The sequence below is a fragment of the Chaetodon auriga genome, chromosome 17 (assembly GCF_051107435.1).
Source record: "Chaetodon auriga isolate fChaAug3 chromosome 17, fChaAug3.hap1, whole genome shotgun sequence".
Classification (NCBI taxonomy): domain Eukaryota; kingdom Metazoa; phylum Chordata; class Actinopteri; order Chaetodontiformes; family Chaetodontidae; genus Chaetodon; species Chaetodon auriga.
In genome coordinates this window covers 8,260,813-8,285,180 of record NC_135090.1, presented here as the reverse complement: position 1 = coordinate 8,285,180, position 24,368 = coordinate 8,260,813, and the positions used below count along the sequence as shown (strand labels likewise).

General features: G+C 42.4%; 1 protein-coding gene across 2 annotated transcripts in view; it reads left to right on the top strand.

Annotated features, from left to right (window-relative positions):
• The window catches only part of dlgap3 (discs, large (Drosophila) homolog-associated protein 3), a 113,052-nt gene that overhangs the window by 55,870 nt on the left and 32,814 nt on the right, over positions 1–24,368 (top strand). For both annotated transcript variants that reach the window (XM_076754840.1, XM_076754842.1), the window contains exon 2: positions 2,014–2,089. The gene's annotated coding sequence lies outside the window, so the exon portion shown is untranslated. The remainder of the gene's footprint in view (positions 1–2,013; positions 2,090–24,368) is intronic.

Below are 24,368 nucleotides of genomic sequence, written 5' to 3'. Positions count from 1 at the left end.
GAATTTTACATGTCAGTCGTTGCATGCGGCAAATGCTTTGGCTACTTTTGTGTTGAAAAAAGGCCATGTGAGTCAAAGTTAGTAAACAGAGTTTAAATGAAGTTTTTTACTAAATCACTTGCTGCATCCAATTTTAATTTAGTGTTTTTGTGTACTTGTATCCATGATATGTTAATACCACCATTCAGTATCAACTAATGCATTTCATGTTAGACACATATGCTTACTGTTACTGAAACTAAAGACAATTTCCAGTCTGGTACTGATTTTGGAGCAAATGAATGAATTTGCATTGACTATGTCTGGCAATATTTTCTATTTTGTGAGAGATTCTGACTTGAAGTTACTCATTTGCATCTGGGCTATTGATGCATTTTGTTTTTCACCACTAGCTGGAAGCTGGTGGGCAGATGAAACCGTATGCGGGTGGAATTTACTGATCTCAAACACCCGTTGTGTCTGCCATCATTAATGCAGAGGTTGCAGTGTGGGTATTCACCTGCATAGGTCTCTGTGTGTATGCCTATACGTGCACCATGCATGTGTGCCTCCAACATGGATGTGAGGGCGCGTGTGTGTTGGAGTTTAACTGCGTATTTTGTGTATGAGAGCAGAGCTGATCAGTGTCCATGCGGAGGGCTTTGTCACAGCTGACCTATATTAGATGAAAGCAGCTGGATCAGTGGCCTGCAGGGACAGCAAAAGAGTTGTGTTCTAATTATCTCTGCAGCTAGCTAGCGACACATCACACCCGCGCATACACACACACATACACACTTTTCGGCAAATCAATGGGAGCTCATGAGAGCATCTGCCATGCTCTGCTTGACGAGCGACAGCGGCAGATCCTCCGTGTAGGATTGGCAAGGATACAGCGCCTCATGTCACATAATGCATATTAAAACCCTTCTGCGATCGCGGACTATGCCCTCTGAATGCAAGTGTGTATGACACAACTCTATTTCGCTTAGCAGAATATAATTATCAGGTGATACACTGCTAAAATGAAATCAGGCTCTTGTTGCGGCATTTGGGAATTGTAGCAATGCATCCAGTTATCTTGTCGACGGATTCAAACAGTGTAGATGTAGTCTGTACAGTGTTTTGGCTGCTGTTGCCATGGAGGCTCAAACTAGTGTGTGCGTTAGCTATAATGAGGCACGATATGACGGAAAGGAAAAAAAAAGCCCAGGGAGCCAGGGAGCTAACAGCTAATAGTAATCACTGGACTAATGCTAATGCTAATGGAAGGGTAATAAAGTGTGCAGAATGCTGTGGCATCTTCCATTAGCTTAGCATTTAGCATTCAGGTCACTCACACAGAAAGGGGAAAGGACATGCTCCGTTCTTTCGTTCGTCATTTCATCTCCATTGGTTGAACACAGGTACATACGCACATGTTGTCGCATCAGGTCATCCTATTTTTGTGGAAGCCTCAGTGTTTTTCTTTTTTTTCTTTTCTGAAGTCTAAGTGATTTCACACATTCTGCTACCTTTAGTAAGTAATTGGAGGCAGCACACACTCAATTAAGCTGTTAGCCTCTTAGTCATCCCCTCCTCTTTCTCTCTCTATTTTCTGTCTGTATTTCTCTCCATCCTTCATTCCCAACCTTAATTTCCATACCTAATTTTGCTTTCTCCACTGCTCCCATGCTCTCCTCTCCTCATATCCTCCCCTCGTCCCTTCATTTGCGGGTCCAGAGCTCCAAGCGAGGGAGCTGTAGCGTCAGCCAGGCAGTCAAGGGAACTTCTTGTTTGGGGACCCACAGGCACATTTTTCACTACACTGCATCTTCAGGCACCGCCAGGGATTATTTTACAGGTCGGAGCTATGGGGAGGGGTGCATTTCCCATGACAGAGGGAGGGACGTACTGTAGAGAAACGAAAGAGAGACAGAGCTAAACACTTCCTGCCAGGTACAATATGTGTTTGCACCAATCAGCTTGTGAGCTTTTTGCAGTTGGAGCTTCCCTGATGTGTTTCTCATTTTCTTTGTCTTTTCCTCCCTGCAGAGTGATTGAGAGCAAGTTTATTCAGTCGGCCGTTTCCACCTGAAGACATGGAGCACCATTTCCTGATGAGACTGTGGTAAGTATAGATTATGCATGTCCACACACAGACACGCCCACCCACGAAGAGACATACACAAGTGCAATTCCTGCAGCTACTTGTCACCTGCATCCTCACATATAAAACCCACTTCTGTCTCATGCGTCCTTGAAATCCATCCCCTGGAGGAGCACATGAGAGTTCCCAGTGGAACCTCTCAAGGATTAACGCACGTCAGTGAGGCAGCTCGAAGAAAGCGTGGATCAGAAGCACGCCACTCACTCTCTTCTCTTTCCACAGCCTCTAGTGTCTTGTGTTTGATCTCTCGTGAGACCCTGCATTGATTGAGTGCCTCTCTGTAGATTTCCTGCTTTTTAAGCTGCAATCCACTGTCATGTACATGTATGTACAACAGTTTGAGTTGTACCTCGCATGTGTGGGTTGGGAGCGCAGCTTTTCGGAGGTGACAAACTGCACTGATTGTTTCGCAGGAACGTTGACGTGACAAAGTTGGCCTCGCATTTTGAGAAATGATGGAGACAGTGATGCAGAAAGAGAGGAGAGAAAGATGTCAGACGAGTGCTGGCTGGCATGGTAGTAAAGTAAAAAATAGCAGGCAGGGCCGACCGATTGTGCTGGCCCGAGGTTGTACTACTATTCTTAGCCTCAGTCTCCTCCTTTTCTCACTCTCTTCTCCCTCTCCCCTCCCTCCTTTCTCCTCAGTCTTTTGTTACCGCTGTGACGCCAGCACTCTTCAGTCCATCTGGTGTCTGGAAGCACTCTGGATCTATCTACTCTCCCTCTCTAATTGGCTAAAGCCACTTAACTGTCCTCCATTCATCTACCTCCCATCCATTTCTCATTTCATTTATTTATCCTCCCTATTCACTTATTTATCCATCACCACCTCAGCTCATACAGTCATGCATCCCTCCTTTTTGTTCAGAGTTCGATTAACTATACAGTGTGGAGCTCTGAGGGGGCCACTTGTGTATCGCTGCAGAGGGGATCTCTCACAGACAAAGTACCTTGAGTGTGTGCGTGCATGTGTGTGTTTTCTCTGATGGGCAGGAGGTTGTGATTTTGTGAAATTACAGATGCATCAAAATGTTCTAAGAAGCAGAAACCCTCTGTATTCAACCCTGACATGGCGAGTGCAGGGCAATTCAGTTCTGACAAGTGTGAACGTTACATGAGCGCAAGCACATGATGAACTGCCCCCATATTAGAAAATAATGGACTAGGTTGAGGTGACGTATGAAGACGTTTCTCTCTACCGTCTCCATCAGTTTCTACAGGACCAGCCACACCTCTTCACCAGATGGTTTGTCTTTATTTTTGTTACTTTTACATTGTAAATTGGATGAGATAGTGCTGGTGTACAGTAAATAGCCTTAGTCAACTATTGTATTAATTAGCGGGTCTTACCATATCATTGCAAGAAACGCTCAACTGAGTAAAGAGAAAACAAACAATGCCTGAATTCCATTTACAGTTTAAGGCTCCTACTAATGAAAAAAAATTATGTGACTTTACAGAGGTGAAGCACAAAACTCAGCAAAAAGTAAAGCACATGCTATGCATATACGTGGCACATTAAACATAGAAACAAGATTAAGTGCCTTAATGGAGTTAAGAGGCCACCACAAGCTTCCAGAGCAGCTTCAGCCAAGTTTGCGCATCTCTCACGGAGGGAGAGGTTCCTAAAGAAGCTCCCTCATTTGGTGATTTGATGTTGCAAGTGGAGAACACTGTCGATCACGTGTTGTCCGGCTACTCAAGAGGTGGAGATCTTGTGGCTACAAAGGCCGTAGCATGTGACTAACGCCATTTAGATTTAATAACCTGAACAAACGAGTAGGAAAAGACAGATGCTACAAAACGCAGATGCTTTCATAAATGTTGAACTCAGTGTATGGCATTGTTATTGAAACGGCATCCCCTTTCACTGAGATTTATTGCAGTATGTTACAGCGTGTTTGATGCGACATCATTTTACAGTACAGTGAACCCCATAAAAGGCTTTCAATTGATGTCATGTGAGGTTCATTTTGCAGAGATGAGTCACTTCCCTCCATTTCCCACCCTCTCGTCACTCAAGTTCCACTTCTGAATAGCTGTCTGTGTGTGGGTGTGCATACAATATTGCAGTCATGTGTGTATCTGGACTTACATGTTTGCTTGTGCATAAGGCTTTGTGGCTCTGTGCCCAGTCTCCGAGCCGTCAGCATATGGTTTGTGGAAGAGTAAAACTTCAAACAGCAGTTCTTTCTATCACTGAAGGACAGTGTCTCATTAGGAAGCACATTAATATGCGTGTAGTTTGGTTTGTGTAGCTGCAAAGAAGCCGACAGAACCGAGCCTGCAGGAGAACAGGTTATCAATTGTGTTTCTCGATTATCTGCAGTGCAGCTTATCAGCAGCAGATAAGAGAATTAGGCTGAGAATCATTTTCTCTCTAGCAGTCCTGCGTGCCAGCCCCTTTCTCAACAACTTAATACAGGAATAATACTATTAGATGTACTTTCTTATTTTTATATTGCAGTCACCAGTACAAAGAAACTTTACTTTTCTTATTATTCCTACAGGACTGTGTAATTTTCCCAATCAAAAAAAGTTATTTACTCTCCTATTTCTTCTCCGAGCTGCGCAAACAGAGGGCCATCTGTCACTGTCAAAAGCAGTAGCTCCTGCTTTGTGTTACTGACAGCAAAATGAACGCAATAAAAAAGCGATAACAAAAAAGCATGTAATAAATATGTCCACTATTTTGTGCCGCAGAGCTACTGTTGGTATTTTAAACCCTGATTGTGTTGTTGTCAAGTCCAGAGAAAAGGCAACGCAGCCATTTCATGTTCAGGAAATGTTGCAAAAAGATTTTTTTTTAAAAAAGGAATCCTTTAAAAGATTAATATGCTAAACAGATCTGTCCAAAAACTTTCTTGCTCATTTGATTTTTTATGAGGGAAGGAATCAGTTATTATGTGTGAAAATCAACATTAAGCAAGTATTGTTAGAGTGGAAATGACTGTTCTATTCTTTCTGATTACGTGCTTCTCTGCATCTCCATCTCTCTATCTGTCCATCTTTCCTTTTGTCTTCTCTCCCTCCCTCTCTCTCTCTCTCTCTCTCTCTCTCACTCCACATGATTTATGGACATCTTTTATCAATGTTGAAAGCAGGGCTCATCTGTTCAGCACCACTCAAATCCCATATCATACAGTCAAAGAAAAAGGAGAGATTCGAGTACAGGGGTTTCAACCTCTGTCTGTGTGTGTGTGTGTGTGTGTGTGTGTGTGTGTGTGTGTGTGTGTGTGTGTGTGTCTCATGTTGTTGTGTGACATAAAGCTGTTTACATGGTCACGTTGCAGGGACTCGCCTTCCTTCTCGGCACAAAAGTCCCCATAATGTAAATCATCATGGGATGAAGACTTGGGTAAAGGTTCGGTTTAGGTTAAGGTTTTGTGTGTGTGTGTGTGTGTGTGTGTGTGTGTGTGAGTATGTGACAGAAGAAGGGGGGGGGTAGAGGGAGGCTGTGACTGTCTCAGCCTTCATATGATTTAATCAAAGCCATCCATCAATCTGAATAATTAGACAGCAGCATGGTTCGCATGACCAGCGCCCATCACTTAGAACACACACACTCACACACCAGCATTCACATTTCTACACAAATATGCACCAACAAGCCAGAAAAACAGGAGAGAAGGTCTCATCAAAGACCGAGGCTCAACACTGTCTCTCTATGTACAGTCACGACTATCGCAGCTGAAACATGTTGGCACTAAATTCAGACATAATCAGTCAGCAATAGAATTTGGGAGCAGTTTTAGCCGGTCAGCCTGAGTGGGTCTCCGTCAGCGGGGTTTTCAGTTGCTTGATGGCCAATTAAATGTGTAGAATTAGTGCTGGCAGTCAGAGAGCTCTGCGCAAAGCCAACTAATGGCCAGAACACAGGGCCTCACTGCAGAAACACTCAACAACGTGTCAGTCAGTGTCAAATGAAGTTTTACAAGTAGTCCTGAAAGAGCTGAAAAACACATATCGTTGAAATCCAGTTTTTTTTTAACCGCTCTTGGCTCTTGGTGTGGCAGTGTCAGCCTGTCAGTCGGCCTGTGGCTGTACCACTTTGATTCAGGTGGAAAGGCCTCAAAAAACACTGGATTGCCATGAAATTTGGTACAGACATCAGTTGTGCCCAGATGACACTGTTTTCACTCACTCTTCACTCTTAGTCTTTTCTAGTTCTCCCTTCTATCACAAAGACTTTGCACATCTGTAATACACTGTTTCAAAAATATCTTGTATAATGAAATCATCCTATAATTCCTTTCCATTATATGACGCTTAAGTGTCATTTCTTGCAACTTATAGTACACGACTATCTGCCACTGCTGTAATACATGTCATAAGATCACATTTTATTTGATAGTGTAATAAGATTTGACTGACATTTGGCTTTGCATCTTTAAATAACTCTGTAGACAAGATAGAATGGCAAAACTATTTTTGCAGTGATGCTTGAAAGTGCACCGGGCGAACTGAGGAAAGATGCCGGTCCTGATTTGGTATCTTTGTCATGTCCTTCCTCGCTGATATGTGGCCTGACACCTCCGCATGGCGGAGATTTGAGTCCTTGCCAAGCCTTCCTTCATTGCTTTCTATCATGCCCTGATATTCCCAAAATAAATACCTATCTCAGTGCCAAATGTTGTAAAAGCCCATACTGCCTTTATTCAGCTTGTTTAATGATTGCTAATAGTTCCAGAAATCACTTTATATATCGTACTCGTATGTTTGAATCGTTTGATTTTAGACAAAACCGACAAACCCACCATCCATACCAAATGTGCGTTGATTCTCCTGCATGAATGCCGAATACGTTAAAAGATACTCAATAATGACTCTGCTAATTACATGCACATCAGAGGATGATATGTATTGCAACTGCAGATTAACAGTAATCCCGCCAAGATGTATTTCTTTATTGTGTTGGCTCATAATCAACCAACAATGCTGCTCTTACGCTTTGAGTGATCCTGTTTTAATGGTGAGTTAGTGTTTACATTGATTTGATGAGGGGGAGTTCGGTGGCTCTGCGGGCTCTCGTAGGATTTTAAAACAATACAGACTAATGAATGTTCACACACTGCAACGAATGCGTGTGCTTACACACTATGGGTTGAGCTGTGCGGTAACAGCTGTCTCTCTCTCTCTCTCTCTCTCTCTCTCTCTCTCTCTCTCTCTCTCTCTCTGCTGACTAAGAGCAGTGAGGTATCTTGTCCCTTTCCCTCTCCTCTATTCCTCACACATTCTCTCATTGATCATGCGAGCGAGTGACAAAAATGCAGCGTCAAGATTTTCAAGGGAAGGTGAAAGCTTCCCAGTGTTTTTTTCCTCTTGTCTTTCTCCTCCCTTCTGCTGCGACATCTCTCCTGTTTCCTCTGTTTCTCCCCCACTTTCTCCCCACACTCTAATGAACACAATCACGCGGAAGCCTGCAAGAGAAAATCACATCCTCATTTGTCATTATCACCTCATATCTGTTCTTCAGCGGCAATCTCTCTCGCTGCATTTCATTTTCAGTTGCGAGTGAGTTGTCAGTGCAGGTAATAGGAGGATTTGAGCTTAAAACAGATCAGATTTGTCACAGAAAACAGCTGGTAAAGTGAGGAAGGTGCAGTTCTGAAACTGTAAAATTCAACAGATTCAAGACTTGCGCACAGCGCGTGCGTGTGTTTGTGTGTGTTTTTCACACCAGTGACTGTGTGTGGATTGTGACTAGAGGGAGGCAGTTGCAAATTCTAGTCACTCGCAGCATTTATGCTCCCACAGTGACCTGCCATGCCAGTCACAGCTGAAACAACATGTGCTTCCAAGACCACAAGACACAAACACACACACACACACACACACACACACACACACACACACACACACACACACAAACAGGACACGTGCATACTGAGTGAAGTGAGTGACTGCAGTAAAGGTGTTTATCGAAGACGAATCAGAAAATACTCTTATCTCATGAATATGTAAGCTGGGGTCACTTCTGAAATCCACCTCACATCCACTGCAGCGATGTCCAAAAAGCACGAAGCAGCCAAAAGAGAAAATAAAGAGGAACTATAAAATTATTCACCACCCTGTTCGTTGACCTTTATTGCACGTCATTCCCTGTCTGTTTCCCCTCATTTCCTGTCATCTCTTACTATTATTGACTCCAAAAAATGGCAAAAAAAAACAAAACAACTTTAATCTAAAAAATTCTGATAATCTGGAATTATCTTTGTATTGGTAGCAGCGTGATTGTATGGAAATTGTTGTATTAAGGCTTCCAGCTTTAAGCACTGCTATATTGTTTTAATAATATGCTGCGTTTTCATTAACTTGACACATTTTTCAATAATTGAAGCAAAGTAGGTGTTGTGTTCTTAGCAAGTTCACGGGACCCAAAACACCGGGCTCAGACAGGTGAGGAAGGAGGCAAATGAAAGTTTAACCGTGTAACGAATATAATGCAGGGTGTGAGTTTGGACGAGGAAGAAACCAACATGACTGAAGGCGAGAGGAGACGGATCCAGATTCTGTGTGAGAGCAGACCGACAGGGCATGGGTGAGGAAGAGACAGCTGAGCACAGACAGGGACATGAGAGTCAGGAAGGCAGGTAGCAAACAAGCATTCTGACAAAGGTAGTTAGTGCTTTTCTTGAGCTCTGGTTGTTTAAGGCGGACCATACGACGAATATTGGTTGAATCCCTGGTGAACACTGTGAAGGCAGGTGAGTCTTGATTGCTTGATTGAGCGCACCTGTGCTCGGGAGGAGAGGAGGCTGTGGGCCACGCCCTGCAGCGACAGACTCAGACTTGACGGACAGGGGAGAGACAGACAGGAGACAAAAGGGGGGGGGGGGGGGGCGCAAAAAAGGAGAGGAGACTGAAGATCTCCACAGTAGGCATAATAAATGGTCCAGTAGAATCTAGTGATGAGATGACACAAATGTGAATTTCTTCACCCAAAAATAGATACTTAAAAAAAAAAAAAAAATAGAATCAAACATAAGTCTGATCTGAGTCAGACGTTACCGACAAGATGAGTGGGAGAGACACCCTGTATGGAGTCATGTAAACATGCTGTAAATGAATGAATTGAGGTTAAAAATGGCATGTGTCGAGGTATGGTTACCATGGCGAAAGCAGCCTGTGGTTGACAACCTGGCAAGTGAATGCAGACAGAAGCTTGTGGTCGTCGCGTATATGGATGACTGAATAGCCTCCTGAACAGAGTGCATACAGAGGACATAACACATTCACATTCTGGACACAGACGTACGTTCCTCGATTGATTTTAATATCCTTCACCACATGGTGTGTCATTTTCATAATATACAGCTCCACAAACATTTCCAAGGAGCAGATTAAGATCAGGTCGAAATGTTGTATGTTCCAAGTCACTGTAAATCACAGAAAACAAGCACTGCTCCTCAGGAATACCCAGTGCTGAACAAGCTTATTTGAAACTGCTGCTAGTGAGACTCAAAGCTACTCTGCACTGGATGTGGTTAAGGAGGCAAGCATGTAACTTTATTTATGCAGCACCTTTCAAGAGCAGAGTTTCACAAGGTGTTTTACAATAAAAAAAAAAAAAAAACAATAATAAGGCAGCCAACATAAAGTAAGGTGAAGCAACTCTTACAGTATTCACAAAAAGTCACTTGACGTCAAAGGGATTTCTTCAAGAGAAAATTCAATACAGCAACATAGCATTTGGTGTGCTAATCCACGTCTTACTGGGAAAAATTGTTTACTACTGGAAATATTATGTTACCAGACTGATACTGGGAAACTAGTTAAACTAGTGGCATCTCTTCAGGTAGGGTTTCTCCTCAGAATAGTTTCTGTCTTAAGCTAGCATGCAAGGACGCTTTTCCATTAATTATATTTGACATACAGGTCTCTGTGAAATGTAATCCAAAACCAGATAAACAATGGGGATTAGTTTTTAGTTCTGTCAGGGGAGACGCTAAAGGAAAAAAGAAGACAAAATGAAAGAGCAAGGTATTTTTTTGCAAGTGAAAAAGCACGAGCAAGAGAGAATAAAGTGTAGGGCATACCGAACGCATCACTGAGCCGCCTGCCTCTCCGACACTTGACTTGTCCTCTTCCCTTTCTCTTATTTTACATTCTATCCCTTTGCATCACCACTGCATTTCTCACCCCATATCCCCTTGTTCTCTCCATCCTCGGTTTTTTATCTCCGCTCCCCTGACTGTGCCCTGACACTCCAAAGCTCTGCTCCCCTCATTAACTCTCTTTCATGGGGCTGCAGATGACAATAATTGGTTTGAAAACAGGAGACAATGGGATACAAGGATTATCCCCGGCTCACACCCACCACCGCTGCTACCCCATACCCGCCCCATGAGGACATCACTGCTCTGCATCCTCCCTTCCACTTCCTGTCCTCGTCACTCCACTTGTCCTTTCTTTTTCTTGTCCTTTGTTTCATAATTGCTCATTGGTCTCTTTCAATCCCCGAACCCTTTCAAACTTTTTTTTTTTTTTTTTTTACTCTCTTGAATTTTACAACACACGCACACACATGCACACGCACACACTTTCTTATTATCTCTCTTTTTCGGCTTTCTCTAACCCCTTCTCCCCTCTTCTTTATTCATATTTTCGCAGAGAGCTGTGAGATGAGTCCCCATAGGGATAAATCTTCTGTTCCTGCCAAGAGTGGAAGTGACATTACTGACACAGTCTCTCACACACACACACCAACACACACCAACACACACCCAGAAAGATAGTTCTGTGAAATGATAATGACATTTGATTAAACACTGTGACTAATGTGATGTCATCTTTCCAAGGAAACCATGAACCTGTGACAAAGTGATGGAGAAAAAAACAGAGAGAGGGCAAAGACAGGGAGGTGGGGTGAGGGTGGTAGGAAGGGGGGGGGGGGGCAGAATGGGTGAGGAAAGCAGGATGAAAATAAGAACAAACCTAAAAGGTACACCATCACCAAATTCACCTCAGTCATTCTATCCCTCTGTCACCTTCTCCCCCATCTGTTTTCTCCTCATTTCCATTTGTTCTAAAGTCACTCTCTCCATTGCTCTGGCTTACCCCCCGCCCCCCTCCTCCCTGCTCCATCTACTGCATACTCTCTCCATCTCTACCCTCCGTTGAGGGCTCTCAGATTTCGGCTGTAACTGCTTTAGCGCAAGGGATAATGGTTTGTAATTCACTCCCAGCTCCTCTCTGCTGGTCAGGAGGCCCACTCATGTACAAGCAGAGAGAAGTAGTCAGTATATGTGTGTGTGTGAGTGTGGGTTTGTGGAGGTGTGTGTGTACAGGGAGAGGGTCCTGTATCTCTGGATTTTGTATGACTTTGTCTGTTTCTTTCTCTCTGACTGTATTCATGCTAATATGTGCGTGTGTGTTTGCATTTTTCTTGTGTATGCTCTGCACTAAATGTGCATAAAGAGCCTTTCAACCATACAGTCTGCGGGAGCGTGTGTGTGTATGTGTTTATGACAGTTTATTCATCTGATGTGTTATGTAACTCCTTGTCAAAATGAAATGCTCCTATCATCCAGAAATAATTAGCGCACACACAAATACGCACTCTGCTGTAATGTGGAAACTTAGAAGCAACACCCCCTCCGCCCCCCTCTCACTCTGGCTCCACGGAGCAATACTCCACCTCCCTGGAGTATGAATAATAGAGGGATCCCATATGTGTCAGCTTGTAAAACTAGATCACCAACTGTGGGCCTGAGGAAGCTTGGTAGGCCCAGGGGTGCCCCAGGGCCTCCGGGGTGGGGATGGGGGTGGAGGGGGGCGGTTGGGTGGAGAGGGGTTCAGGCTAAGGAGGACCAGGCAGACTGTCCACCGTGCGGTGTCTCACCTCAGGGCGACAAACACAGCTTATGTTGCTCATGCAACATAAGCGGGCCAGTAGCATCTCAAAACTAAACTGCCCTTTTAGCCATCATTTCTCTGGTAAAGCGTGACTGGACTGAGATTTTGTTATTGTGTAAGATGGTGCCACACGAATGGCACCCTGTTAAAGCAGCTCTCGCTCACATTTAAGGTTTTTCCTGTAGTTTCCTTAGCTTAGCTTGTTTTGTAGTACTGTTATAGCTGCGATTACTCTTTTAAACTTGTCCATGCACCGTGGACACTGAACTCGCCATGTTTGCACTTGTCTTTTTACTGGTTTTTGCAGTACTTACAATCAGGGGATTGGGAAAAGTACCAAAGACTCGGCATCCCAAGGACCTCAACAGCTGCAAGCCTTTGGCACAAGCATCACACCTGATGAGCACCCTGGAGAGGATGGTCCTTGTCCATCTCAGCCCCCCATCGACCTGACATTGGGCTGGATGCCACTGTCATCCACCTCGTTCATAGATCCCTCTCTCACCTGAAAAAGGCTAGAACGGCTGTGAGAATCATGTTTTTTGATTTCTCAAGTGCCTTCAATACCATGTAGCCCATGCTTCTGGGTGCACAGGGGTGGACAGCATGGATCATGGACTACCTCACCAACCAACCACAGTATGAGAGAATACAGGATTGTGAGTCCAGCATAGCAGGGGCCACTCCTGAGGACCTAGTGCAGCATTTAGCAGCTGAAAAGACCTCACGTGTTGGTAGAGACCAAAAACAGAGTGAATAGTGGAATTATACTTGCCTTGTGGACAGAATTGTGACTCAGTGTGAATGGTGATGTTGATTTGTGCAGTAATTTGGCAGCCAAATGTTAAAACCATATCAGCTTAAAGTGTTATGTCAGTGTTGTGATCATAGTTTGTTTCCAGTGCCCCCCACCTCACCAAAACATCAGTTGTTGCAGGTTAAAATGATATTGTTTAAAAAATGAATGTTAAGATTGAATGTGATACTAAATTATTACTTGTCAGTACAAATATATTCTATCAGTGTACACTGCATTATCACAGATACTGCTGTGTTAGCTCTCTTCCCAAAGAACCCTTCAAACCCTTCAACCATATGCATTGCAATCGTAGATTATTTTGGATACAAAGAGGAGACTGTTCTATATAATATTTTTTGCACACCGGTGCTGAAAACTAAAGGATAAATGTCTTCAGGGACCAATTTGTGCTACATGGGCTATTTCTGTACTTCAATCAGTAGATTTCAACCTGCAGATGTCAGGCAGGCTGTCTGCCCATGAAAGTTCAGTGTCACTCAGATTCATCTAAATGATTTTCCAATATACTCCGAAAGACAGAGGTACTGTCACTCTGCTTTCAAACACAGAAGTGCCCTCTTCACTCTCAATGTTTAATACTACTTTTTCTGCACATATTTCAAATTTGAATTCAGCATACTGGGAACATAACTAACCTCGTTTTTACTCTATTATTTATAAGAGTGAGGTCAAGCAGTTTGCCTCTGTCACATAGCGTGGAGCATACTTAAGACAAATGTTCTCTTAAACCACTTCTTAGAACATAAAATGGACCAGATGGTAAAGATTGTCTCAGAGGAACATGTTTGATTGTGACTTTACAAATGTAAAAAATATATGTGCATTTTTTTTTAACACTGCAACTGTCCAAACTTTATTAACCTTGGACAGACCAGGGCCAGCTGTTCGCCCCTGTTTCTGGTCTCTATGCTAAAGTAAAGTAACCAGCTGCTGGCTGTAGATTCATATTTCCTGTGGAGACATGAGAGTGGTATCAATCGTCTATCCAACTCTCAGCAATAAAGCGAATAAGTGCCAAATTTGCAAAAATGTCTAACTATTTCCTGAAGAAGTCTGTCAGATACACAGTTACTTAGCTTTCCTTTCATACACTAAGGAATGTGAGTTGATTCACATTTGTCCACAAGCACCACTTGAACGACCAGATTTTGGGAAGTGTCTTCGAGCATAGAAGCACGACCAATCATATAGTTCACCAATACCTCCCACCTCATTGGTCCATTCAGCTGCTCCACTGCACTTTTGATTTAGGTCCCCAGATTTGCTTTCTTTCCAACAGTTACTGAACTTATCAGGCTCTGACATGAGTGTGTTGTCGCTGTCACGGTGCTGGTCCTTCCCTCTGTTGGCAGCAAGGTGGAGAGTGGCTTTGTTTGTCGAGATGTGCTCAGCAATTCAATTTCACAGCTCCGTCTCAGATGAGAGCAGGAGGGGCATAAGGAGAGGGGACAGTAATTGAAAGTCAGCAGAGCTCATCCTGTGTCCTCTTCTGCTTTCATTTCTTTTGTGTACATCTCTCTTATATCTGTATATCTGTGTGTGCATTTGTGTTTGCCTGCTTTAATGTCACTGTGTCATTATAGTTGCAGCGGTTCTCTTTTTTGCATGCTCCATGTAGTTACTCACAAAACAATGTGTTTTAAACACAGCTGATATGGTGCTCTCACTCCCTTTGTCTCTGCTTTTATAGACAGCAGAAAGCTGTCCCAGATTTGTCCAAAAATGTGTTTTGATCTCGCCTGTGTTTAGAGCCAAAGTCCCTCACTTTAATCAATAATTGAATTACCTGTGTGACAGCATAAATAATCATTTCAGCCACATGAAAGAACCTAAATTTGCATGAAAAGGTACATTGTTATCCCAGTGAATGTTCACTCTTGAAGTTAACATCAACTTTAAACTTAATAGAAAGAAAGAGGAAAAAAAAAAAAAGGAAAAACTATGTATCCAGTATCCAGGATGAGTTTACTGGGAAACTACTAGGATATTAATATGAGATTGTAATGAGGTTGTAAAAGATGTAAAACAAACAAAACAGAACGTGACAATTTGCTTATCCTTTTTGACATATACTCAATTGAAAACAGAATTAGGACAATATATTTAATTTTTTAACACATCAACTTCATAGATTTTTGTACATATATGCTTAATCTGAATTTGATGCAGCAACACATTTCAAACAAGTCGGGACAGGAACAACTAAAGACTGGGAAAGTTTTGGAATGCTCCAAAAACACCTGTTTGGAACATTCCACAGGTAAACATTGGTAGCAGGTGATAGTAGCATGATTGGGTATGAAAGGCAAACAAGCAAGGATGGAGCGACATTCACCGCTTTGTTACCACATGGTTGTATAAAGGATATTACTACATGAGTTCAGGAACACTTCGTATAACCATTGACAGTAAACACAACAAATGATTGCATCCTGTTATTCTTATTAACATGTTATAAAGCGTCCCAACAACAACATGTTAGATATTTATTTGAACCAAATTAAAGCACATTGCACATTTTCTATCATTTTTAAATTTTTATTATTTGTTTGGGCATCAGCTCTCTCTCATGGTGTCATTGGAGTGTGAAGCAACAAGGGCTTTGACTGTAACTAGGTCTGAATGAATGCTTTGGCTGTGATTTTATTCGAGGGGGGGAGGGAACGAGGGGGGTCACGCTGCATAATTCAGAGGGGATGGTAGATTATGCACCATCTGTGTCCATATCCCAGTGGCCCTGTCAGAATTGATCCACAACCCTTGACCTTTGAGATACTCGGCGTGTTTTCCACCCGCTCTTTGGTGTGCGGTGTGTTAGTGTGCAGGCATGTGGGTGTTTGTATTTCTGTGCGTTTTCAGCATGAGTCAGCCTGCTGCTCGCTAACCTTTCCGCTGGATTACACAGTGCAGGTCAGATACACACGAGGAGTTTTTTTTGTCTTTATTTTGTTGGCACTCAAATTAAAGGTCAAACATTTCTGCGAGAATATGAGATATAACTGGCAGTACATACACCACGTAAATAGGTCATATGAATGAAGTTAGAAGAACAGTATAGAACTTTTTGGGAAATATGCTTATTTTTAGTCAGATGATAAGATCGATGTCTGTATTCTACAGCTGGCGGGTATATTAGCAATGAGAATAAACAATAAGGTTGGAAGAAGTATCCCTGTCAGGTTGCCAGACAACCAGTGGAGGCCTTTCTTGTATGGATTGAACAGCCAAGATAGTATAACATGTTAATTAGTGAGCTAACTGAGTTAGCTTTTGAACAGAGCCGTGCTAGCTATGCATACAAGGACCTTTGTGCCATTTAAATGAATTATTTGGTATTTTGGGACATCTGCTGATTTGCTTTCTTACTGAGGCTTAGTTGAGAAGATGAACAACATTCTCACAGTAAATGTGAAGCAGCTGGTTAGCTTAGCTTCATGTTGTTGTTTTCCACTTCTTTTTCACTTTTCCATCTCTGTTTTATACAGATTAAACACACAAGATATCGTGTGGTGCTGGTAGGCAGATTTTGTTACCTTAGGTAATGCTAAGCTAAATTAGCTGCCTGCCAGCTCCATCTTTTTATTTACTGTGCGGACATGAGATGGGTATCGATCTTCTCATCTAACTTTTGAGAGGAAAGCGACAGAATGTATTTGCCAAAATGTCAAACCGATCCTCTAATCATGTATAGTAGCTATTTGACATAATGTGATACAGATACAACCATATGGAATAAGCGTAGTAAAGAGGGTGAGGGGGATTGTGTTCAGAAAGGGTTGTATGTCACAGATAGGCAGTGGAAAAGGAGATCGGCGTTGATTTTGGAAAAACTGTCTAATTCATTCGTTCTTGTGTGTTGCCTCAGAGCTCTTTGGCTGTCGTTTATCTTTGCAATTCCATGACTCCATAAAGATGTTATGCGGTGTCTTTGTGTCGGCTGTAAATCACTGACCATCTTGACAAAGCTATGACAAGAAATTGACCCTGTGTGTATTGTTACCATGAAAAGCTGTCTGTGTATTCTAGTCTATTCAAAGAAAGGTCTTTTAGTGGTACAGTACAGAGTGCAAGCGTATGGCACTGAACACTTATGACTGCAGTGAATGCACGGCATTGATCCGAGCCTGCAGAACATCAACACAGCAAGTCGGGGTAAGGTACAGTAGCTGCTGTGGATAAACCTGGCTTCTTCAAGGAGAAAGTCACCCTCAGGTAGCTGTTAGATGTTACCGATTCTAGTATTCTGCTATTCTATTCATTAGGAAAGATTTTTCAACTGTTGTAATTCAGACTTTTGGTGTGCCCACTTGCCATCAAACCTCCTTTGCTTAATGATTTTTTATATTGTATTGCCGTTGGTTTACTTGAAGATAGATAAAGCATAAGAAACAGCGGAAAGCCAGAGTTGTGTGAGATCAAAGTGAAATCCAAAGTTTTCATCAAGAAAATCAAACTTTATCTGACTGTGTGCCATCATGTGCAGTATAGGCTGGTGTACAGGTGTGGTAGTGTTACTCATTATCTTTTATAAATATGATTGTGCTTCCCAGTACAACTGTTTGCATTTCTCTCCTTTTTTCATGGCCTAAGAGCCGGGTCATGACAAGTTACACTACGCATCTCATATTCTTTTGTCTTATATCACTGTACACTATCACTACCCAAAAACACAAATACACCCACTTCACAAGAATCAATGACCAGTCCATAACTCACCAGTGCGTCACAGCACAACAGGGCATCACAGGACGTCTGATATTCACCATGAGGTCATCAATCTGGAAAACAACTGTATGAGAAATGGAGATGATGCTTATGAACTGTAACCATCAAGCAGAGAGCAGCGTAGGAGAGAATATAGTTCTCCATGTCAGCCAGAGGTATGAGGAAGAGTGTGCACCCCAAATAACAATAAGTCTGAGAAAACACTGAACATGGCGTGAGTTACAGAAAAAGGAGAGACATCCCGCAGAGAGACATGAATGAAAACTCAGGTGGACTTAATAGATATTGATAATAGTTAGAATAAGTTCTCTTTCAAATCAAACATTTTCAGATATGAGTGCAAAGTACTGTCATGTGATCATGTAATGTGATATGCTACATGAGCACACTTTAAGAGCAAATATTACTGGGACCATGACAAAAACTGCAGATGACCATTTAATATCATTACATTATAGACACTACTACTGACCATAATTGGTCCAGCTATACACTCGCTTTCAACCTAGTCTTGTTATTATAATACCAGTGTTACAGTCTAGAGCTCTTGACCATGAGTGGAGGACCGTGAACTGAACAAAGCGCTGACCTTTAGAATCTACTTTTGCTTTATATTAAATCTATTAGCTCAGGCGAGGATGTACCTTTGGCTCAGGGAATCACTGCATACCCTTTTGCTGCTATCCACTTCTGTACATTGATGTGACATCGTGGGTTAAAGGTCATAATAAAGTAAGTTTTTGTCTCTGAATGCTGGTGAGTGTTGCGAGCTTAGGGCACAGGAGCAGGAGAATTAATGCACTCTAAAATGGTATGATACTTGATATTTTCCATCTGTATTTTTCTCCTTTCTTAGTGCAGTAAAAAAAACAGCTTGATGTCCTTTGTTGAAGTGGGCACAGCCCTGTCATAAGCATAGTCAAGCACCTCTGAAGAAGCAAATCGGCTGTGTGATGTGCTTGAACTAAATGACTATCTTACTGTAATTCTCGCCAGGGTTGGGATGCTTGAATACAAAGTACGACATGAAAGGCCGGGAGCTTCGTCTCTCACGCGGCACACATCAAAGAGCAGACAGGCGAATGACACCAAGCTTTCCTCTGATCCTCAAGGAGTCAAGAATGGGAATGAGTGGTTGACAGTGCTCCTTAAATCGCTCTGTCCCTCCACCCGAGCAGTTCTCCCACGTCTCCTCTCCCACTCTCACTCCCCCTTCTCTCTCTCATTCTCAGCTCGTGTGATTTAATCTTTCGTTTGATTGACTCCAGGTTTCTTTGCCCCTCGTCACAGCTGGCTGAGAAGTTAAGGCCGTTAAGGGTCCGTATTGGTGTGATGAGCCCAAATCGTTCCGCTTTCATGGCACCCTTGAAACTTAGTGAGGTCATGCCGCAGATGCCTGTACACATCCACGAGTATATTCAGGAAAAAAAAACAAAAAAGACACCCGTGGCCACGTTAAGGCCATTGTGAATGTGTGCGTGTGAATTTGTGGGATGTCTAGGTAGCGCTAATGTGTAGATTCCTGTCTGATTGTGATTAATTAGATGATGAGAAGTGTGCGCTGACAAGCTGCTTATTCTGATTAGAGAGATCAGCTTCCTGTGAGAGGCAGAACTAACAAGGCTCATGAACCTCCACACCAAGCTTTCTTAACACATCTGTGCCTTGTCTGCACTCTCCTCCCACAGCTTTGGCTTTCTGTCACCCCTCAGCTTCATAAGTCACCGGCTTCCTGCAGCTTACTATATAATAATATCCTCTGTTTTAAAAGAAGAAATACCGTCTTCCTCTTACGTTTGTGGCTTGCAAAACCAAAACAATTAGATGCAAGAAACTAACATGCCCCACAGACTTGAGGCTTTTTTCACGAATAGGTCGAGCCACCACACACACGTACACATTTGATCTATTTATAGTGCAACTTTAAAGCATCAGAATGGAATTTAGATTCATGAGACATATGGTGGGGTGTACACACTATTTTATGAAAACAGTGCAGCACTTTACCGTGTGCCACACGACACCTCTTAGCTACGCTAAAAGCACTGTTAAGTACAGCAAGAGTGGTTTACTGGTTAAAAAAGAAGGTCTGCAGCAATACAGGTTCAAGTGAGAAAAATATTACCTCTGCCCCTGAAAAGCTCCGACATGTCTTAGCATTATCCTAAAATATGACTCTGTAGACCGAGCAGTGCTGCTTTGCAGAATCTATTAAAAATTGGACCACTTGGACCACTGAATGAATCACCACTGTTCCAACACTTGTGAGTTGTTCCATGCACTACCATATTAAAATGAAATTGCTTTGTGGCTCTGGGGTTCAACAGTGGGATTGCATGAATCACATGTGGACAAAATATTGACAGAATTATACAGCAATTGGTAACATGCATTTGAAACCTGGTAATGAGCATTTTTATCCATTTTTCAGTACAGATAAGAGCTATATGCTTGTATAATGGCCATACATAACTTGGGGGCGTTAAGTGTTTTCTAATAAAGAAAAGCACTCTACTTATTTGTTTCCCTGCATGAATCTGCATCCTTCCCCCTCTGACTTGCATAATCCTCCTCCCTCCCTGCTTACTTCCTTCGACCAAATGGCAGGTGTCCAGCTTGTTTTCCAGCCAGGAATCAGAGGAAAATTAAAAAGGCGGCTAAAGTACAAACAATCAAAAATCAATTGCACCACAGTTGAACAGTAAGCTGGTACTTTGTCCTTGGAGTGGGCTCCTGCAAGCTTCTTACCTTTTCATTTTGGCTCAGTGTTCAATGCAAGAACAGATTTTGTTTCTCTATCTGTAAAGATCAGATTTCCTGTCCAGGGGAGAAAGTATAAGGCTATTTCCTGAAGAAAAAAAATAATTCCATCATAAAGATATCTTCAGCAGATTGGTAGGCTCCTCGGCAAATGTAGAAATTTGAATGCAGGTGGATTTACCCCTCCTGTTTGCTGAATATAGCTTCTCCCTCTGTGTAAGAAGGCTTTCTCAGCTGTGGCTGTCTAGCTCATCTGTTTCCCACAGATGGCTTGTCATTCATTCAGTCTCCAACTCACAAGAGATCCAATATTCCTCAGAAAGTTTTGCTAAGCGTGTCCCTCTGAGTCATCCCGGCTCTCTGTGTTTCTCTCTGATTATGGGTATTTCTCTGAGGGCTCATGGTTGTCTTTTATTTTCTCCATTGATGGGTGATGGACAGACCATCCTCGCTAGCTCAGTGACACATGCAAACGCACACACACACATAAAATTTGCAGGCCTGTGAAGCTGCGTGACATTAGAAGAATGATAAGTCCCCCAGCACACAAACATGGCTCACACAGAGATAAAAAGATGCTGTTGGTTTACAGAGAGACTGATTCAGCACAGAAAATGCACACTCACACACGCGCGCTGCAATTTTACTGTTGGAAACACACTAATCATGGGTTCATTGTCTTCCATTACGGCGAGTCAGACAGGTAATCAAGTGGCTGTTTCCATGAGTTCTCTACTCATTAGCACTCATTAGCGTTTGCCTCTCCACTACTTCCATGATCCTGATTATCAGTGCATCTAAAGCTGCCTCTACGAGAACAGACGTCTTAGAGAAGCAGCACCAGACCTCATTTATCAAGTGACCGTGCAGCCATAATTTCATTACACTCAGCCTAGTTTTTCAGAGATAATGACTATTTACTCATTGGATTTTTGTTATTCTAAATGAGGTACCCACTGTATTAAAACCTCTGACCCCTTGACCTTGCGGGCTGATTTCATTCCAGTCAGGACAGACTTTTCACACTCGCATTCAAATTGAGCACCACTGATTTTTACACATCATCTCTCATTGTCTCACATGGGAGGGTCCAGTTCAGCCTGTGAAAACAGTTGTGTAATGTCTTCTGTGGCTGTCGAGAAGCTCATTTCGTCCCGAAAAGGAAACAAAGTCGAGTTTGTAACAGCTAATTGTTTCTAGCACTCAGCACTACTCCAGCGGATACAGGCAGATGTCAACAATCCTATCGATGTAGCTGTCACTCTGATGGCATGATACAAGGCACCGGCACAGAATATGTCAATGTAATTGAAAGCAGTGCAGGTGGAGGCAACTGTGTCCTTTTTGGAAATGGCATGTATTTTTGACATACTCGTCAGTGGTTCACTGAGGGACTTTTTAAAGAAGGCCACAGCTTCTGTTGCAGCATATGTCTTAGTTTTGGCACGTGCAAAATGACCAACCTTTTTAAGGGTCTCAGTGAGGAAAAGGTGTTCCAGGGAAGATCAAAAGCATGCATTGAAGCTTTTTGAAGTTTAATACATTCATTTTTGTTTTCGCACATCACTGCATCACTGCATAAGAACATCTCTGACTCCCTACATTGCTCTTAGGTGCCCCACCCAAAAACAAAATGAGCTTTCTTGCATTATTCATTCCACATAACCCATAGTAACGCCTTCCCTTGATCTTTCCTTTGACAATTTTATTAGAGCTGCAGACTCATTTCATTTTGTCTGACAATTTTATCTCACTAACACTTTATCGAAGCGGCAGTTTTCCGTGCTATAAAAATCAAAGGCACAGTGAGCCACTAACAGCAGGGAGACCCTGTCGTTCCCTTCACTCCTGCATTCAGATCTTCTTGTTCTACTCCATTGAATTGATTGGAAAACCAAAGTACGTACCACCTGCAAATTTCACCAGAGGCCGCCGTGTGATTGTGTAAAGATTTTTGGATACCTGCTCCAGTAAACCCCATCTTTCTTCTTGCAATTCAACAGATTATGTCTGTGTGACAGCAAGTGGAAAAGTTTCCACAATCAGGTATTTTTAAGGACATCTCAGCAGTAGAATTTGTATTGGTTTCAACAAAGGAATGATAAATGAGAGCTGGCATCAGCACTGATTAATGAAGTCTTCATTATCTTGTGTTTTCCCTCTTCTTTTCATCCTCGCTCTCGTGTGGTCTCATTGTTTTGCCTGGTTAGATTGCGCCGATTTTGTTCTTCATAATGAGACAGGAAACAATAGCAGAGCACTTCTTCACTTCTCCTCCTTAGCGATACTTGTTCTTTTGTCTGCATCCTCAATGAATGACTCCTGAATGTCACTCTCTTTTTTTTTTTATCTCTCTCTTCCTCTTTTTCGGTGAGCAATTCTCATTGATTCTCAACTATGAATGGTGACTTGAATGAATGAGAGGACCTTTCCATTTATAACACTTCTGCCTTTTCACTGGGTTGAGTTTGTAGGTGGCTATAAATCAAAACAGGCTTTTATAAAATTCAAATGCGCGTATGTACAGGATTTTAAATGACACAACTAAATGTCAGATATTGTCAGTGCTGGATGGCTGTCTTTTTGAAGAAACAGTGGTTGTAATGCTACATGGCAGTGTGCATATCCTATTAGATAGTATCTATTACAGAAATGAAATTACCCTCAGTTAATTTGATTTGGATAATATTAGGCTAATAGAAGTGTGCAGTGCTCTGTGCTGAATGTGAATTGAGCGAACGGAATTATACATTCATATCGCACACAGCTGCAACCTCTGGATGTGAGATGGGCTGGATTCCAAGGTATTCTTTTTCTATGTGCGCTCTCTCTCTCTATCTCTCTCTCTCTCTGTCTCTCTCTGTCCCTCTTTCCTTTCTCTGACATACTCTTGACATAAATGACTACAGTAAAAACACAAGCCAGCCATGGTGCAGTGCTGACAAATTCAACACTAAGTGAAATAGATGACTTTTGTTTGGGTCTGGCAGTGCAGCACGTATGCGATGCATTAATGGAATTACATGCATCGCTCATCTCCACCACAAGAAAAAAAAAAAAATCAAAGTACAGCTTGAATGTTTTTGGGGGGCTGTACATGAGGAACATTCTCTGTGAGTCATACACAATGTTGTCAAGGTGTTACTGTGCCTGTAGAGACCACTGGATCTCTTTCCTGAGACAAAATGATACATGCTCACTTCCAGGCCAAGTTAAGGGTCAAGTGTTTGAGGGTAAGCCTTAGTCTAGACGTTAGCCTTCAAACCCATTGGAAGCTGGGCTCAGGTCTCTTCTTTCAGGTCTGTGAATACTGACCATTGATACATTTCAATACTTTGCTTCCAAAGCTGTATGAAATTTACATTAAATGTTCAAGGTTTATGGCTGTGCAAGGCCTGTCTGTAGCTGTCTTATATTTTCAGTTACGTTTGCAGGATGTCAGTCTGTTGGTCCACCACTTTGGCCCAGAATGAAATATTTCAACATCTTACTTGTAGAGGTATTCATGGTTTCCAAAGGATGAATCCTAATGGTGATCGCCTGACCTTTCCTCTCCTGCCACCGTGAATTTGACATTAGCGGTTTTGCGTGAAATGTCTCAACAACTATTGGATGAATTGTCTTGAAATCTGATCCAGACATGTTCTCGACGGGATGAATTGTGATAACTTCTGACCAAATGCCTGCAGACATTGATAACATGACATTCCCATCAGCTGTAACTTGTGTTCAGTGCTAATTAGGAAATATTTGCATGCTAACTTGCTAAACTAAGCAGGTGAACATGGTCAACATTATATAGTGCCTGCTAAACTTCAGGATGTGAGCATTCTCACGGTGCGCATGTGTGTTGATGTTAGCATTTAGCTCAAAGCACCACAAAGTTTCTAATTGCCAGATTTTTATTGCAGATGTGAACTTTAGGCAGAAACTTCTGTATCCTCCCGGCAGAGCTCTATGCTCGTGTGTGTAGAGCTAAATGAAGGTAAGACAGTGTTTCAAGTATAGCCAGCAGGAGAAGGTAGTACACATACACATACAAACAAACACTCTGCCACAAAACACAGTATTTTCACT